The sequence below is a fragment of the Protopterus annectens genome, chromosome 14.part0, assembly GCF_019279795.1.
Source record: "Protopterus annectens isolate FY-2018-M chromosome 14.part0, PAN1.0, whole genome shotgun sequence".
NCBI lineage: Eukaryota > Metazoa > Chordata > Ceratodontiformes > Protopteridae > Protopterus > Protopterus annectens.
This window is the reverse complement of record NC_056748.1, coordinates 272,023,413-272,040,743: the sequence shown is the minus strand read 5'-3', so window position 1 is coordinate 272,040,743 and position 17,331 is coordinate 272,023,413. Positions and strand designations below refer to the sequence as shown.

At 41.1% G+C, this 17,331-nt stretch overlaps 1 protein-coding gene across 1 annotated transcript in view; it reads left to right on the top strand.

The window, feature by feature from the left end:
• LOC122788651 (calcium uniporter protein, mitochondrial-like) overlaps positions 1-17,331 on the top strand; it is a 1,672,929-nt gene that overhangs the window by 1,479,265 nt on the left and 176,333 nt on the right. The gene's annotated exons all lie outside the window — the stretch shown is intronic.

The following is a 17,331-nucleotide window of genomic DNA, read 5'->3' as shown; positions in this document are numbered from 1 at the left end:
GATGTGAAGTTGCCCTCTTTTCACTGGGCATTTGTTTTGTCAGAACTCACTAATTGATGGTCATCATCCACGGTGGGGTCAGGATTTATATATGCCTTGCTCCCTTTGTCTGTTTGATAAATGTGCTACTGAAGCAAAGCTTCCAGTAAATGTTCATGAATATTCACGTCCACATAATCTCAAGACCCACACTGATGAGCTGTTGGTCTGTTCCTGCTCCTTCAAATTTTGCCCTGATCGACAGACTTGGTCTCCAGCAATGAGCTTTCAAACAGGACATAGCCACCAATTTCTCCTTATCCACACTGCTCTTGGCTGACTGCATCACCTGCACCTGGTAGTCAAAAACAGCTTGCTAGGGCTGCAGTCAGAGCTCCAGCCATCTGCACCACAAAGCTGCCATACTGACTTTTCATCAACACTTTAAAGATTCTGTGCACATGTCATTGCTGTTCTATATAAAGCTATCACATTGCTTTGGTATACAGCAGTTACTAGTTCCAAGTAACTTTTACAAACAGTTGTTTTGCTAAACTGCATAATAAAAGTGATGCATAGTTATGTTTATTTGTTCACAAACACTTCCCTGTAGCAATGACTGAGCTCTAACTTTATATGACATTTAAGTTGTTGATAACAGCTGCCTGCTAGAATTCTATATTTGCCAGTCCATACAACTAAATCGATAATGGGATGAGAAAGCTTGTGCATGGTGTGGACTTGGTTATACTACCTAATCGCCTAAGATGCACTGATATTTAAGAAATCGATAGCTGTCGGACACTATTTTATGTCTGGGAAAAAGCCACTTAACACACCCTTTTGCAGTGTCTGGATTTCCTGCTCTCACAGACTTTATATTCACTGCTGCCTGTGAAAAGTGACATTTCCCATGTTGTAGTGAATACCTTTGACACACCAAATTCTTTTCTTGGTGATTGAGAATGGCATCTGTCAGTTGCTGTTGTGATCACTGAGCAAACTGATGAATGAGATTTCTGACATAGTATGATGACAGCAGCATTGCTGTCTAGAGAACGCTCATAACTGAAGTACTTCCTGTAAACCATGCACGCACCCATATGAAAGGTGATCCCTACACTCCATAAGGTGATCCTGCACTCCATAAAGTGATATCTACACCTCCTTAAGGTGATCCCCTACATTGCATTCAGTCTTCTGGTGCTTGGAGTGATGGAACCAGGATGTCCTTCAAGGATGCATCTGCAGTCCTAACATATGGGTTGTCCTGCCTCAGGCAGCCCTTTGGTCGGCCGGATTCCAAAGTCTGGGTCTGGCCTCGGCTGATGTCGCACTTCACCCAACGTCATAGCTGCTGTCAATTAGGTATAAAGGCATCAGCCGACGCCATTTTCCTCAGTCTTTCTTGCCGCACGGTGCCCGAAGCAGAAGCTGTTCGCAAGTGCCGGTCGGTCAGATCCAGAGATTTCTACTACCAAAGACTTCTAAAAAGCTAAGTACCCCGTTGGGGACTCTTTCTTGCCTCAGCCGATGTCAGAAAAAGTAAATAATTGTTTAACTTGTGGGAAACAAATACCTCATAAGGATTTCCACTCTTACTGCCTTCCTTGCTTAGGCCCAGACCACGACGTAGCAGCTTGTCTAGCCTGTGCTTCCTTCAACCGACGGACACTTAGACGTCGGTCGGAGTTTGCGGAGGAGTTTTTTGGTCCCGCTTTTGCTTACAAAATGCCGTCGGACACTCCGACTTCACAATTAGCTAAAAAGCGTAAGGAAAAGGACCGACACTCGCGGTCCACGGTTTCGGCCGAAACCACGGTTAAGCCAAACGCGAGTGTCTCGGTTTCGGCTGAAACAGAGTCCTCGGTTCTTCCTTCGGCCGAAAGCATACCTCCGACAGCCGAGGCCTCACACAGCATGGCTGAATCTGCTACTGAAATTTCTCCTGCTGTAACAGGCACCCAGGATTTATCAGATACTATTCCTTTAGACATATCTACTCCTGCACGTGGAGCTGCTAGGCCCCCTGCATCCATGTCTATCAAGGCTTTTTCTAGGGCTAAAGCAGCTAGCTCTAGTTCCCAAATGCTCAGCCTGGCAGAGGATCTCATTTCTTTGATCAGGGGATCCCAACCTCACCCTAACAGGGCCTCTCATCCCCCTCCCGAGAAGAGGCCTAGAGCAGAGCCCCCTGAGCCAGTTTCTACAGATTATTCCTCTGATGATTCAGAAAACTCAAATCCTCCAGAAGGCCCTTATTCTCCATATGAGGACTCTGACGCAGAAGACTCCATTCCTTCTGCCTCTCCTCCTGAGGAATTTTCTTTTGGGGAAACCTTGCATGCTATGAGAGAGCAATTTCAATGGCAGGGCCAGGATTTTTCAGATTCTAGGAAAAGGCTAAGGACCTTTTACATTTGCCACAGCATAGGCCTTTAGCCATTCCTCCAGTACTAACAGTTGTGGATGATGCATTTAATGATGCTTGTACTGCCCCTGACTCTCTTCCCCCGGCCCCTGCTAAGCCCGACAGATACTACAGGGTCCCGGACACACATTATCACGTGTATAAGGCTCCTATTGCAGATCCTGAAACTATTTCACAGGGCCCCAAAGCTGTAGCAACTGCCTCTGCCAAAACCCTCCCTCTGAAAGAGAATCTAGAGCATTAGAGAGATGGGGTAAAAAAGTTTATACTTCTGCTACTCTTTCAGCTAGGGCCTTAAACTGTCAATTCCACATGATTCAGTATCAGGAATTTTTGTTAGATCAGCTAAATAAAAAACTATCCTCTCCTGAACCTATAGACCATAAGTCCCTTCAGCATTTGGTACATAACACTCAGCAGGTCAGTAATCATTCCTTAAAATGCGGCTATGATGCACTGGAGGCTTCCTTTAGATCAGCTATGACTGGTACAGTGATCAGAAGGCATGCATGGTTAAAAGAGCAATCCTTACCAGACCATGTAAAGTCAAAGCTCCTAGATGCTCCCATGGAGAAACACAGTTTGTTTGGCTCCCCTGCACAGCAAGTGTTAAAGAAGGTGGAAGAAAAAGCAAAATCTGTCCAAACAGTCAAGGATTTCTTACAGGTCCAGCCTCCGAGGTTTAGTAGAAATTGGCCTTCGAAGAATTGGTCCTTTCCAGACATCACCAGAGCACAGAGAGGCAGAAATAGGCGCCCAAGAGGCAGAGGTCAATCCAGAGGTGCCTACAGGGGACGTCAGTGGCAGCCTAACAACCAGAGAAGTACTGCCACAGATCCAGCTACTACCACTTCCGCAGGACAGTCACAGTGACTTGGCTCTGATACCGCCTACCAGGGAACAACTGGAAGCACCCTTAGGCAGAAAGCTAGCCTTATTTTCAGTAAACTGGCATTACATTACAGGAGACAAATGGATTTTACAGACAATAGACAAAGGTTACAGGTTTCATTTCCATACTCTACCAAGGAAGAGAGGAATGCCAAACCTACCACCAAACCAAAAAACAAACTCTCTAGGACAAATCAACCACTTACTAAGGATGAGAGCTATAGAAAAGGTACCGTCTATGGAACAAGGACAAGGATTTTATTCCAGACTTTTCCTGGTGCCAAGAAAATAAAACCAATGGAGACCTATTCTCGACCTGTCCGCTCTGAACACATATCTCATTGTTCCAAAATTCAAAATGCTGACCCTACAGCAACTTCTTCCCATGCTGGGCAAGGAGTCTTGGCTGGTGACTCTAGATCTCAAGAAGGCATACCTGCACGTCCCTATACGACCAGATTGCAGAAGATACCTCAGATTTTTTGCAGGATCAGAGCATTATCAATTCTCAGCATTGCCCTTTGGCTTATCTACTGCGCCCAGAGTATTCATGAAATGCCTGGCATCAGTAATTGCTCATTGCAGGCTTCAGGGAATTCAAATTTATCCATACCTGGACGACTGCCTGATACAAGCGGACAACAAGACCAAATTGACAAAAGATTTGGAAAAGGTTATTCACCTATTGCAAGCCCTGGGATACACAGTCAACATAAAAAAGTCAAGGCTGATACCATCCCAAAGGATAACATTCTTGGGTGCAGAACTGGACACATCAAATCAAATGGCATTTCTCACAGCAGAAAAACAAAAGCAACTACCACTCTATTTCATGGCATTAACAACGCAGAACCAGCTTACAGCAAGAAAAGTCCTGCAAGCCCTGGGTTACATGGCATCCTGCATAATATTGATTCCACATGCCAGACTACATATGAGGAAGTTGCAATGGTACCTAAGGAATTTATGGTCTCAGCACAAGCACAGCCTAGAAACCCAAATTCCAATAATTCCATGCCTGAAGCAAAAATTCCTGTGGTGGGCTCAGGCCTGTCAGTTGAACAAAGGACTGCCTTTCCACAGCCCTCACCCAAGCCAGACTATCACCACGGACGCCAAAGACCTCGGTTGGGGGGCGCACATGGTAGACAAGTGTATACAAGGCCTATGGGCACAAGACCAGCTGAACCTACACATAAATCAAAAAGAGATGCTGGCAGTGAAACAGGCAATTCAGACATTCAGACCGTTTCTTCAACAAGGCCATTTGCTGATAAGGACGGACAACACCACAGTTATGTGGTATATCAACAAGCAGGGAGGCACACATTCATATCCTCTATGCCGGATGGCAATGGACTTGTGGAATGTGGCCCTGAACCTCAACATTCAGCTCAAGGCCATATTTGTGCCAGGAAAAGAAAATATACTAGCAGACACCTTAAGCAGAACTACCACGGATGCCCACGAATGGATGCTGCATCCAGACATCTTCAAATCCATTACAAAGAAATGGGACTACCAGAAATAGACCTGTTTGCATCCCCACACAACCACCAATTGAGAAAATTCTGCACAAGGACATACCACCCACTTGCTTGGAAGGTGGACTCCCTATCCTTCAGTTGGGAAAACCTAACAGCATATGCATTCCCACCTCTTCCTTTGATGCACAAAGTGCTACTGAAGATCAAAGAAGATCACCCAAGGATCATCCTGATAGCTCCAGACTGGCCGAGGCAGCATTGGTACCCGCTACTGAGGAGTATGTCTCGGGCACACGCATGGCCTCTACCTCTAGTTCCTTTACTGCTAACACAGAACAACTTCAAGATCCTGCATCCAAACTTGAAAACACTGCAGCTAGCTGCTTGGAATCTTACATAAAACAAAATAACCCAGATTTATCTCAGAGGGTTAAAGACATTATCCTGGAGGCTCGCAGACCCTCCACAAGGAAAACTTATTCAGCAAAATGGAAAAGATACCTCATTTGGAGTGCAGCAAAAGGAGAAAATGTATCATTGGCAAACATAGCTAACATCCTGGAATATTTAGCAGAACTTTTCCACAATGGCCTGTCTTACTCCTCCATTAAGATTCATGCATCAGCAATTTCAGCAGAATACAACATGGATCCTCCAGTCTTCTCTCATCCTCTACTCAGGCAGTTTCTAAGAGGAATTAAAAATGTAAAGCCTCCAAGGAAGCCACCTTTGCCTACATGGGACCTGAACTTTGTGCTAGAGAAGTTAACACTTCCCCCTTTTGAACCAGCAGCAACAGCAGAATTACAGTTCTTATCTTGGAAAACTGCTTTCCTGCTTGCAATCACTTCAGCAAGAAGGGTTTCTGAATTACAGGCATTAATGGCAGTACAGCCCTTCCTTATCTTCCATCAGGATAGAGTGTCCTTGAGAACAAACCCTACTTTTATGCCAAAGGTGGTCTCCAGGGTATCATTGAACCAAGCAATCCACCTACCAACATTCTTCCCCAACCCACAGAACAGGGGGGAAAGACTACTGCATACCTTGGATGTGCACAGGCAATTGCGCTACTACCTGGACAGAACCAAGAACAATAGAAAAACTGACCAGCTTCTGGTAGCATATGCAACAGGAATGGAAGGAAAAGCAATTTCAAAACAGACAATCTCAAAATGGATAGGAAATTGCATTAGATTTTGTTACTCTTTTCATGGAAAGACAACTCCAGAAAACATCAGACCTCACTCCACAAGGGCTACAGCCACTACTACAGCTTTCTTACGAGGAATGGCTACCAAAGACATTTTAGAGGCGGCTACTTGGAGCTCCGTGCATACATTTGCCAAGCATTATAATCTACCTTTATACTCCAGATCCCGAGCAGGTTTTGCCACTGCTGTTTTGCAAGGGATCTTGACTACACCATAATCTTCTTAGTGCCTCCTCCCCCAGTTTGGCTATGGTATTCTACCCATATGTTAGGACTGCAGATGCATCCTTGAAGGACATAGTACAGTTTTGTACCTACCATAGATGTAGATGTCCGAGAGGTATGCATCTGCAGTCAGGATTACCCACCCTCCTTCCCCACTGTGGTACTCCTAGGGTATTTGCCCATCTTGTAGCTGGCTGGGGGAATCTATTATGGTGTATTTGTTTGTATATATGTATATACATGTTTATTTTTGTTCTCTCTGCTGTTTGGAATCATTTGCATTTATCCAAATTTAGCCTTCCTAGAGGGCACCTGGCATCTGGGGCAAGAAACACTGAGGAAAATGGCGTTGGCTGATGCCTTTATACCCAATTGACAGCAGCTATGACGTCAGGTGAAGTGCGACATCAGCCGAGGCCAGACCCAGACTTTGGAATCCGGCCGACCGAAGGGCTGCCTGAGGCAGGACAACCCATATGTTAGGACTGCAGATGCATACCTCTCGGACATCTACATTTATGGTAGGTACAAAACTGTACTTTCCATCGCATTTGCACTATTTGAGTTATTCCTTTCTGCTGTTCTGATCCATCGTTTTTCTTTTTTCAAGCAATGTTTACTAACATGTTTAAACTAGCAAACCAACATTATGTATGTCACATACATGGTGCACTGACAATATTTCTTAGTTATAAATAACATTGTATTATAAGGTCCCTGTTATACATTCCATAGTAACTAAAATAGTCCCTTTATCCCACTCATCAAGCATGATATTTTTGGCTATCATTCATTTATCTTTAATATTCCTTACCTCCTTATCTTGTCATTTGCACCATTTGTGTCAAACCGTGCTCATGTAAACTTTAACCAGATTGAAATGGATTTTGTACATACCAAATATAAAACATGCAGCTAATAAGTCCAAAACACAGTGTCGTCTATACACTACCCAGTGTCTGCCTGATACAGTAGATTTACACTGTGCTTGGTCCCAGCTCATTACCACAGCACCTGTCAAAATTCTTCCCAGTATCTTAGTTCTGTCCTCAAGAATTTCCACCTTTTTGCTGCCAAGTAGTCTGTATCTCTAGTGTCCCCCTCGGAATTCACCCCATTGACGCTAGCTTCCTCAAGGCCTCTTGTCACCTTGCACTCCATACCAAACATTACAGGGAATTATTAGCGTACGTTTCCAGTTGTCTCTATGAATCTGTCATGTATATTTGGTCCTTAATTACCCCCATCCCCCTCTAGCTTATGTTTGTGTCATCCCTTTCCATTTTGGACATATTGGTTATGCTGGAGCATGGATAACAACTTAATCCCAGTTCCTGTAAAGTACATTTTCTGGTTGAGTAGGCCCAGTCTCCTCTATTCTACAGACTTATTCTATTCAACATAAACCTTGTTTTGCTGCACCTTTGATGCTTGCTGAATGCTCAGAGTTTGTGACTGTTGTAATTTTGGAACAAAGTAGTAGAGACCACAGGCTGCTCTCACAGAGGAGTCAGTTGTTCTTGCATTCCTGTTTTTGTTTTTGTAATGTATTATTTCAAGCAACTTCATTCTATCTTGTACATCTGTACACTGTATCATTAGTTCAGGGAGGCAGCGTGGGATGGAGGGTATTTGTTATGAGTTTTATTTCAGGTTTATCCTATTTCTACAAAACTGAAACAATATTTAATGTTGGTTCAGCTGGGCAATACATTACATGTTAGTGAATTTTAGGTGTGCATATGGTGGTTAAAGTTGTGCTAATTATTTAGAAGCAAAATACTGTACATAGGGGCCAACAGAATTCACAACAAGTGAACCGACAATCAAACGTATTCAAATTAACCTAGGTACTGTCTGGTGCCAGAACCATGGCCTAAAACTAAATGTGAAAAAATGCATTACCATACCCTTTGGGAAGTCAAATACCCCTGCAAATTAGAACATCAATAGCACACCCTTAATAGTACACTTAGAGGTGAGAGATCTAGCTGCAGAGATAGGTAGTAGATTGAACTTTCAACGCCACGTCTGCAGTGGTGAGGTAGTCCTTGTATATGGCCCAACTTTTAAGTAAATGTATCTCATCCAGATCCAAGAAAATTATAGTCCCGCTGTACTCAGCTCTTATTAGACCAATAATCGAGTACAGTATGCCATTTGGCATATACATGGTTAGGCAGTTACAGCAGCTGGAGTGACCGCAGAGGTTCCTCACTAAGAAAATACAAGGTATAAACAACATGTCCTATGCAGATAGAGTAAAAACCCTGTCCATTTAATCTGTTTCATACTGACTATTAAGGGGTGACCTATGCCTGACCTACAAGACACTCACAAATCTAGCCCTGATGGAGCTGGTACATATCTACAAGTCAAACCGTATGAGGGTCACCTGATCTAGGGATCTAAACTTAGTAACTGCTGGACGTGACAGATATGTGTCTCAGAAATTGCTCCTTCCTTGGAACAGGCTTCCTATTTATGTTAAGCGGAGGCTTTACCTGGCCCTCTTCAAATAAAATTTGGATCAATGGATGGGAAATTGCAAATTCACACCTGGGTTTGCACCTATATCCCTTATGGAGAGGAGCAGTCTGTAAGGTACTTAAGGTATAGGCACAAATCCATGCCATCCTCTTGCTCCTAGGGGCCATATATTGGGTAAAATCAGGTTAAATTAGCTAGGCTTGTAAGAGCTCTTAAGCCATTAGCCTAGTAATCTCCTATGAACTGATTACAGGTTTTATTGCTGAGTTTGGCAACTTGATAATGTCATCAATCCTAATAATCAGCTATCAATGTAAAAACTCCTAATAGACCACTAGTTATTGCCTAATAGACAGCTAGTAAGAGTTGTTATGGCCTTCTTTGCTACCCCTGTACATGATAGATAACTGACAGGCTTTGTATATTAACAAAGAACTACCTTATTGCAGAAAGTCTCTCTCACGTCTTATTTAATTATACACTCAAAGATTTTCATAGTACGTATTTAAAAGCAGTGGAGATAGGATTCTTTAATTTCTGAAGCTTTATTGGCACATGTTGGCACGTATTCACACACACACACACACACACACACACACACACACACACACACACACACACACACACACACACACACAAAATCTTCAGGAGGTACACAGATGTAGGCAGAAGCATTACAAAAAGACACTAATGGGGTTGGAACCAAGATGGCTAAGTAAAGATAGCAACCTTTTAAAGCTCTGTAACATTAGACGTGAAAACAGGGAAATAATATTTTTTTGGAAAATTATCAGTCATTCTAATTGATAATAGTTCAGACTTCTTAAATTTTTTGATTTTTATGAAATTTCATGAAAATTTTCCTTTCGCTTTACTTGGAAACTGTTATACTGAGTGAAAATGAGCAATTCCAGACACTGTCATGCTGACACTTCTTTAAAGAAAGATATACAGTTAGTGAAACTACTTTTCAGGAACTTTCTTTTAAAATGGATAGCTTTTCAGGAGACCTTAGAAAATCTAAGAGAAAAAATTTTAAACAAACTGAAATATTTAAAGGGATGTTACAACAGCAAAAAACTAAAATCTCTGATGTAGAAAATGCTTTGAGTGACACAGATGGCAGACTAAAAGAAGAATCACAAACTGAATTTATATTGAAGCAAAATATTTGGCTACTAAGTAAAATAGACGATTTGGAGAACAAAGAACAGAGAAATAACATAAGGATTCTTGGTTTAATAGAAAAAAAAAATGAAGAAGGTGGTTTAATTTCATTTTTGAATTCCTGGATTCCAGAAATATTGAATCTCCAGGAAAGTTTTCATATGGTATTGAAAGAGCACACAGAGCCGCAGGTTAAATGTATTCCATCTTCTCTTTCACCTCCAAGATCAATAGTAATACAGTTTCTGTCATTCATAGATGAAGGTCTTATACTTAAAACTGCATGGAGAAAATACCTTTGAAATATAAACAACATACAATAAGATTTGATAATGACTATTCATAAAAAATAATGGATCTTAGGAAAGCATGCTGGCCTGTTGTGAAATCTTAGACTAAATGGTTTTAAATTTCAAATCATCTCTCCAGCAAAAATAAAAATACAACATTCAAATGAGTAAGAATCTTTAATAACTTAGAAGCTTCTGATTTTTTTTAAAATAACAGTCTCGTATCAGTGGCTGAAGATATGGATTGGTCTTCCCATACTCTGAAAAGATTTTCAGACAAAAATACATGGACACGCATGAGAAAAAAACGGATCCTGTACCAACCAGTACCAATGAAACCACAAAAACTATCAAACAATGGCTGCTATTCTTGAACATTTTTGACTACATTTTCCACATTCTTTTTTTAATTGATATTTAGATCTAGGAAGTTTTTAATATTGAAAACAGTTAATAACAAACAAAATAGTAAAAGATCTTATTTAAATATTCTTTTTTGGAATTTTTCCCTGTCATCTCTCAAGAACTCCAGACTGGATGTTCCTGTCTTGTTGTATCAGACAGGTTCTATTTTCTATTTCAGGTAACTTTCCTTTTCATATTATACACCGTCTTCTAAATGCTAAGTTGTATACTCTTTATTATAGAGGTTAGTTTTATTAGTAATGTAGTTTATTCTTCATGTTATTGATTCTTTTCTTGGGGGGGAGCATGTGTAGTGTTTTTTTCTTATCCTCACGTAAGATATTATCAATGCTTTTTTGAAGTTTTTCTGTTCTTTATGTTTTATTCCTTGTTTTGTGGAGCATTGATTGTGTTTTTTTTAGTGTTGCTAGGTTATTTTATGGAATTCAGGTTGTGTGAGGGGAACGTTTTTATGATGAGCTTGTTTATCTGTCCTTTTCAGGAGATTGCCGGTTTTGATATAAGGCAGTTGCACTTTTTGAACTGCTTGTCCGTTTTCATATGCGCATTTTATTTTAACTTCTTTCTTGCTACACTTGCATCGTGATATATCACACAAGCTCTCACATTAAATAGACATTTTTGTTTCTTCTCCAACTGTGATGGTGTCCATTTACATCAAGCTCTTCATAGGAAGTCAGTCGTGTTTTCGTTATGCTACTTCCTTTTATGAAACATGCTGACTCGCTTTTTTTATTTACCCATGCTCCCTAGTTAATAAACAGTTCTAGTCACCTTTACAGTGTGAATAACAGATAAAATAAATAAAAAATAAAATGCATTGCACTAGTTAGCTGTTATGCTTTCTCTTACTTTGCTGATTTTTTTTTTTTTTTTTTTTTACATTTCATTTTTTGTACTTGCTCGAAGCACTCCTCAAAATGTAGAACATCAACATTTGTGCTGTAACAGAGACCTGGATTAAAGCAGCAGAAAGTACCCCTGCACTACCAGGCTATAACTCATTCCACACCTTTCAGCCCCAGAACATGGACCGAAGCTCCAAAGGCAGTGGTGTCTGCATATTCATAAAGGATATGCACACCTCCAGACTAGTAGCCCAGCGTAACGAATCTGAGATACTTCAGGTGCAGCTAACATTGGGTAAGACTGCGATTCAGGTCGTAGCCTGCTATAGGTCCCCAACCATGTCCCAAGACTCAATCCATGTTCCTAAGCACCCTGGAAACTATTGGGGTCCAAGCCAACATTCTCATACTAGGTGACTTAAACTACCCCTTCATCAACTGGGAAAACTACAAATGCACCAATACACTGGCCCAACGCTTCCTGTAATTCATCAATTCCAATGCCCTGGACCAGCTCATTCTTACCCCCACTAGAGGAAGCAACATCCTTGACCTGGTTATTGCTAACATGGGCAATCATTGCTCTACACCAGTAGTCCGCTCCTCTCTGGTTAGATCCGACCAGAAACTAATCACAGTGGAAACCCATATCTCACCCACACCCCACACAAAGGTAAACACCATGAAAAACTTCTCCAAAGCTGACTTTGGGCTCCTAAAACAGAGGTGGCTAACTCCTAAAACAGAGGTGGCTAACTTCACGGCACCCATGTCAATGTAAAATAGATGCATGACTGCCGAATCATACACCAGTACACTATACGAACACATACATAAACCGGCACCATGGCTCACCAAAACGACCAAACATAAAATCCTCCAAAGAAATAAACAATGGGCCAAATGGCGCTCAACAAAAAGCTCCTCAGACCACCTGCAATTCAGACAGCTAAGAAATTAAACAAAAAAAGCCATATTAGCCGATAAAAGAAACTACTACTACCAACTACAACAAACCAACCAAAATAATCCCCAAAAATTCTGGCGAGGTATCAATAACCTCCTACACCCTGGATGCTCAAGTACTCCCTCTGGCTCTGATCACAGCAATCCCATCCAAATAACTGACTCATTTAATACTTTTTTCACTGAAACCATACAATCCCTAGCCAACCAGCTATCCCCTAGCACCCCAGACTCTGCCACAACCTTTACCAATAATTCTTATCAATTTCATTTTCAGCCAGTGCCCACTTCACTTATCTGTAACCTCATACAGAAACTTAAACCCACTACTCTGTCTGCTGATAAATTACCTGCAGAATACCTGCAAAAAGCTGCTAAAGTCATAGCCTACCCCATATCCATCCTCATTAACAGAACTATTTCTGAAGGATCTATTCCCCTAATCTGGAAAGTCTCTCACATTATTCCCCTGCATAAGGGCGGTAACTCCAGAGAGTTGTCCAATTATAGGCCCATAGCTATTCTATCTCCTTTGGCAAAAATAATGGAGAAATGTATACACATACAACTGTTAACCTACCTACTCGATCACAATTTATGAGCACCCTGTCAACATGGCTTTAGACCATTTCATAGCACCACCTCTGCTCTCTTATCCTTCACTAACCATATTAACAGTAATCGTAATATTAATACTCTATCCTCAGCTGTTTTTATTGACCTGTCCAAAGCATTTGACATGGTGAATCACCACCTCCTTATAGATGCACTCAAAAAACTGTCATTGGACAACAATACTATACAGTGGTTCCAATCATACCTACATAACAGGCAACAGGCTGTACTATGGGAAATACTTTATCTTCCCACGTCCCAGTCACTCTAGGGGTCCCGCAAGGTTCTATATTAGGCCCATTACTCTTCTCCATCTTTACAAACGACCTGCATTCTGTAATTCCTCAAGCTGACTGTATCCAATACGCTGACGACTCCACACTCATATGCGCTGCTGCTTCTTAATCAGAACTTCAGTCACTAACCCAAATGACCTTTAGTACAGTTGAAAACTGGCTCCTACAAAGACGTCTTATCCTTAACCCAAAAAAAACAAAAATGCTACTATTTACCCCCACCCGCAGAACCTCCCCACTTAACTTTACTATTACTTCAAATGATGGAACTACAATATCTCCTGAACCAACCACCAAACTACTCTGGGTACTAATAGATAACAACTTGTCCTTTGAACCTCACATTAATAACACCATAAAAATAGTAAACAAGAAACTAGGTTCCCTCTATAGAATAAAACCCTTTCTTACACCTCCAGCCAGGGTTACTATTGCTCGTACCCACCTCATCTCTACCTTGCTGTATGCCTCCCCTATCTATACCAAAATATGTAGAAGTAATCTGAGTAAACTTACATCCTCCTACAACAATATTGCCAGATTTGCAGCTGGGTCCTCCTATAGAACTCATCACTGTATCAATCTGAATCAGTTAGGATGGTTAGAGCTGCCAAATTTAATACTTTTCAATCAATTAATAGTAGCCCATAAGATCCTGTATTTACCTCAAAATACACCCATACTTACATCCCTAGTCATCCCCTATAATAACCTCAAGACCTTGCGCTCAGCTAATAACCTACTTGTACAAATATCAAAATCCAACAACTTAGCTGGTGACACCTTGTTCTCCAATACAGTAGGTAAAGCCTGGAACATCCTCCCAAGCCAGCTAACCTCAATATCCTCTGTCAGCTTATTTAAAAGCAAGCTTAAACCCTACCTCAAATCACACTGGCTATGCCCCTGTGTTAACCCAGACTAAGTACCTAACTATTAACTAGACTCCCACAATTCCTAGCCTCCCATGATCATGATCGTGTGTTGTCTCACTAATTTTTAGTGAGCTTAACCTTCCTTAGGATTTTTTCTCATGTAAATAAGTATATACGGTGGAATGATCAAACACCTTCATATGGTATCACAACCTATGTGTTAAATAACACTAGAACTCCATCCTTGTTTGCTGATCTTCTATACTCTATCTATTGATCTCTAGTGTTTTTCTTTCTTAGGTTTTTGTGAGACCTTAGTATCTCTTATCATAAACTACTAGGTGTATCTAATTTTGTAATATGTTATAAAGATTTGTACTACACCATTTCTAATGCATATGTATTAGTCTTACTCATCTATTCTTAGATAAATTTTTCCTTTTTCCTATTGAAATATAAAATATATAATCTTAGGCTTGTACTATAATTGTTAAAACTTCTTATGTACCAAATTATACTGTTATTGTCTTTGTCTTGACCTTTTATGTTGTTGTAATTTGTGGAGCTTTTCTGCTTGGGCCTCCACTGAAAATGGACATATATCCAGCTGGACTAGCCCGGTCAACAAATGTAAAATAAAATAAATAAAATACATAAATACATGGAACTAGCCATACCCAACAGAACCAACATGCTCTCCTCCAAAAAATGGAAGCCAATCTGGTGGTCCCCTGCAATTAATAAACTCTACAACAGAAGGAAGAAACTGTTGCAGAAAAAGGTGAAGTCCCAAAACTGGAAAACCTCCCTTATTAGCCTCAACAAAAAGTTGAGATCCCTCATCAAAACCTCTGAAGCCAGCTATGAAGGCAGAATTGTGGCAGACACTAAAAATGACCACAAAGCCTTCTATAGTTATATCAAGAATCTTCACGGCAATACCCAGGTTTGCTTTGAGTTACTGCACAATGGTATCTCCTATACTGAGCCAACAGATATTGTCAACATACTGGCCGACAGATTCAGTGCCAGCTTTACCCCTCTCCCCCCCAAAGGACCTATCACAATACCGGAGGAATGCCAGGCACCCAGCATTACTGCAGCACAGGCTAAAGCTGCATTGTCCAAGGCCAAAAGTACAGCTTCCGTGAGACCTGACAATATCCCTGGGTGTGTTCTACATGAACTACAAAGTGAACTGGCACATCTGTGTGCCCTGTTCAATCACAGCCTCACCTCAGACTTTGTCCCTACTGAATGGCACACTGCTACAGACATCCCTCTCCATAAAGGGGGAGCAACTACAGACCCTAGGAATTATTGTCCCATTAGCCTGACAAGTCTGATATGTAAGGCTATTGAATCCATCATCATGGACCTAATTAACAAGGATATAGGGAATCTCCAAACTCTAGATCCCACGTGATTTGGTTTTGTGAAAGGTAGATCATGCCTGCTCAACCTGGTTGACTTCTTTGAGTCAGTCACCAGAGTTGTGGATGAGGGCAAGGCAGTTCATACAGCCTACCTCGATCTGGCCAAGGCCTAGAACCCCATTCCCCACTCAGGAATTATTGATTAAACTCACCAAACTAGGCATCAACCCCTATATCACTAGGTGGGTTGCAAATTGGCTCACAGAACCCACAGTGTGAAAGTAGCAGACTCTCAAGTCAGACTGCCGACAAGTCACGAGTGGAGTCCCACAGGGATCAGTCCTGGGTCCTCTCCTGTTTGGCATCTACTTCTCAGACATCCATGCCAACACAGAGGGACTCTGGCTGACCAAGTTCGCAGACGACTACAAGCTGAGAGCCATTATTAACTCCCAAAGTGATGCAGACATCCCACAAAAAGGCCTCACTAAAACCAATGACTGGTATCGAAATCCTGGCCTTAAGCATAATCCTAAAAAATGAGTCTTCATCCCCTTTGGGAAAAACTCAGATCCCACTAATTACCACATCGATGGGAGCCCACTAAACACTGATGGCATTATAAGAGATCTGGGGACACAGGTTGACAGCAACCTTTCTTTCGACCACCGCATTGCCACTGTGGTCAGAAAGTCCTATGTGGCACATCTCATTACCAAGGGTTTTGCATCCAGGAAAAAAGAGGTCATCATCTCTCTCTACTCTTCCCTCATTAGGCCAATCGCCGAGTATAATACCCCATTTAGCATGTACCTCACTAGACATATGCAACAGCTGGAAAGGCCACAAAAGTACCTCATGAAGAAGATCCTAGGTCTTAATCATGTCCTACATGGACAGACTCAAAAAAACTCTAGCTGTTCTCTGTCTCATATCATCTACTAAGAGGCGATCTCTGCTTGACTTACAAAGCCATGTCTGACCCAACTTTGTTAGAAATGTTACATCTAAAGAAATCCCAGTCCCTCCACACCACACATTCCAGAGATTTCAATCTCATTACTACAATCAACAGAACATGCTGGACAGACAAGGCTCATAACCCAGAGACTGCCCATGCTCTGGAATAGACTTCCTATACATGTCAAGCAGAGAAATCTTGATGAGTGGATGGGAAATAGAAAGTTCACCCCAGTGGCTGTACTTGATAGAGGCACTGGGAACTAACATCAGATGGCATGATGCCAGGGCACTTATTTGTGGTAGGCTTGTAAAGGCTGCAGGGCATTAGCCTAGTACGCACCTATGAACTAATGGAGTTGAAATAACATTATTTTAAACTTTCTCATATGTTATTGAATAACGTGAATGATATGGAGAGGAAAAGTGATGAAAGTGAGGTTTTGAATATTTTATATTACTAATTCATGCTGATAAGACAGCCTTTATTATATGTACACTCATATAATAAATTTTGTTACTAATATCTGGAAATATATATAAATATGACTAAACATAAGTTTATATATTTGAGTGCTTCATTTATGTCTTTTCTGATAATATAATTATTTTTTCATATTTTTCTCAGCAATGCATATTCTGTATATGTGAAAACTGAATAGCTAGAATTATTGAATATGTTTATATGTGCACATGTATGCATGTATGTGCGTATATACATGCGCACGTAAGATGGAAAAAGAGTGAAAGGGAACAAAAAAAACATATCTTTACATTAATTTGTGTTATATGCGTA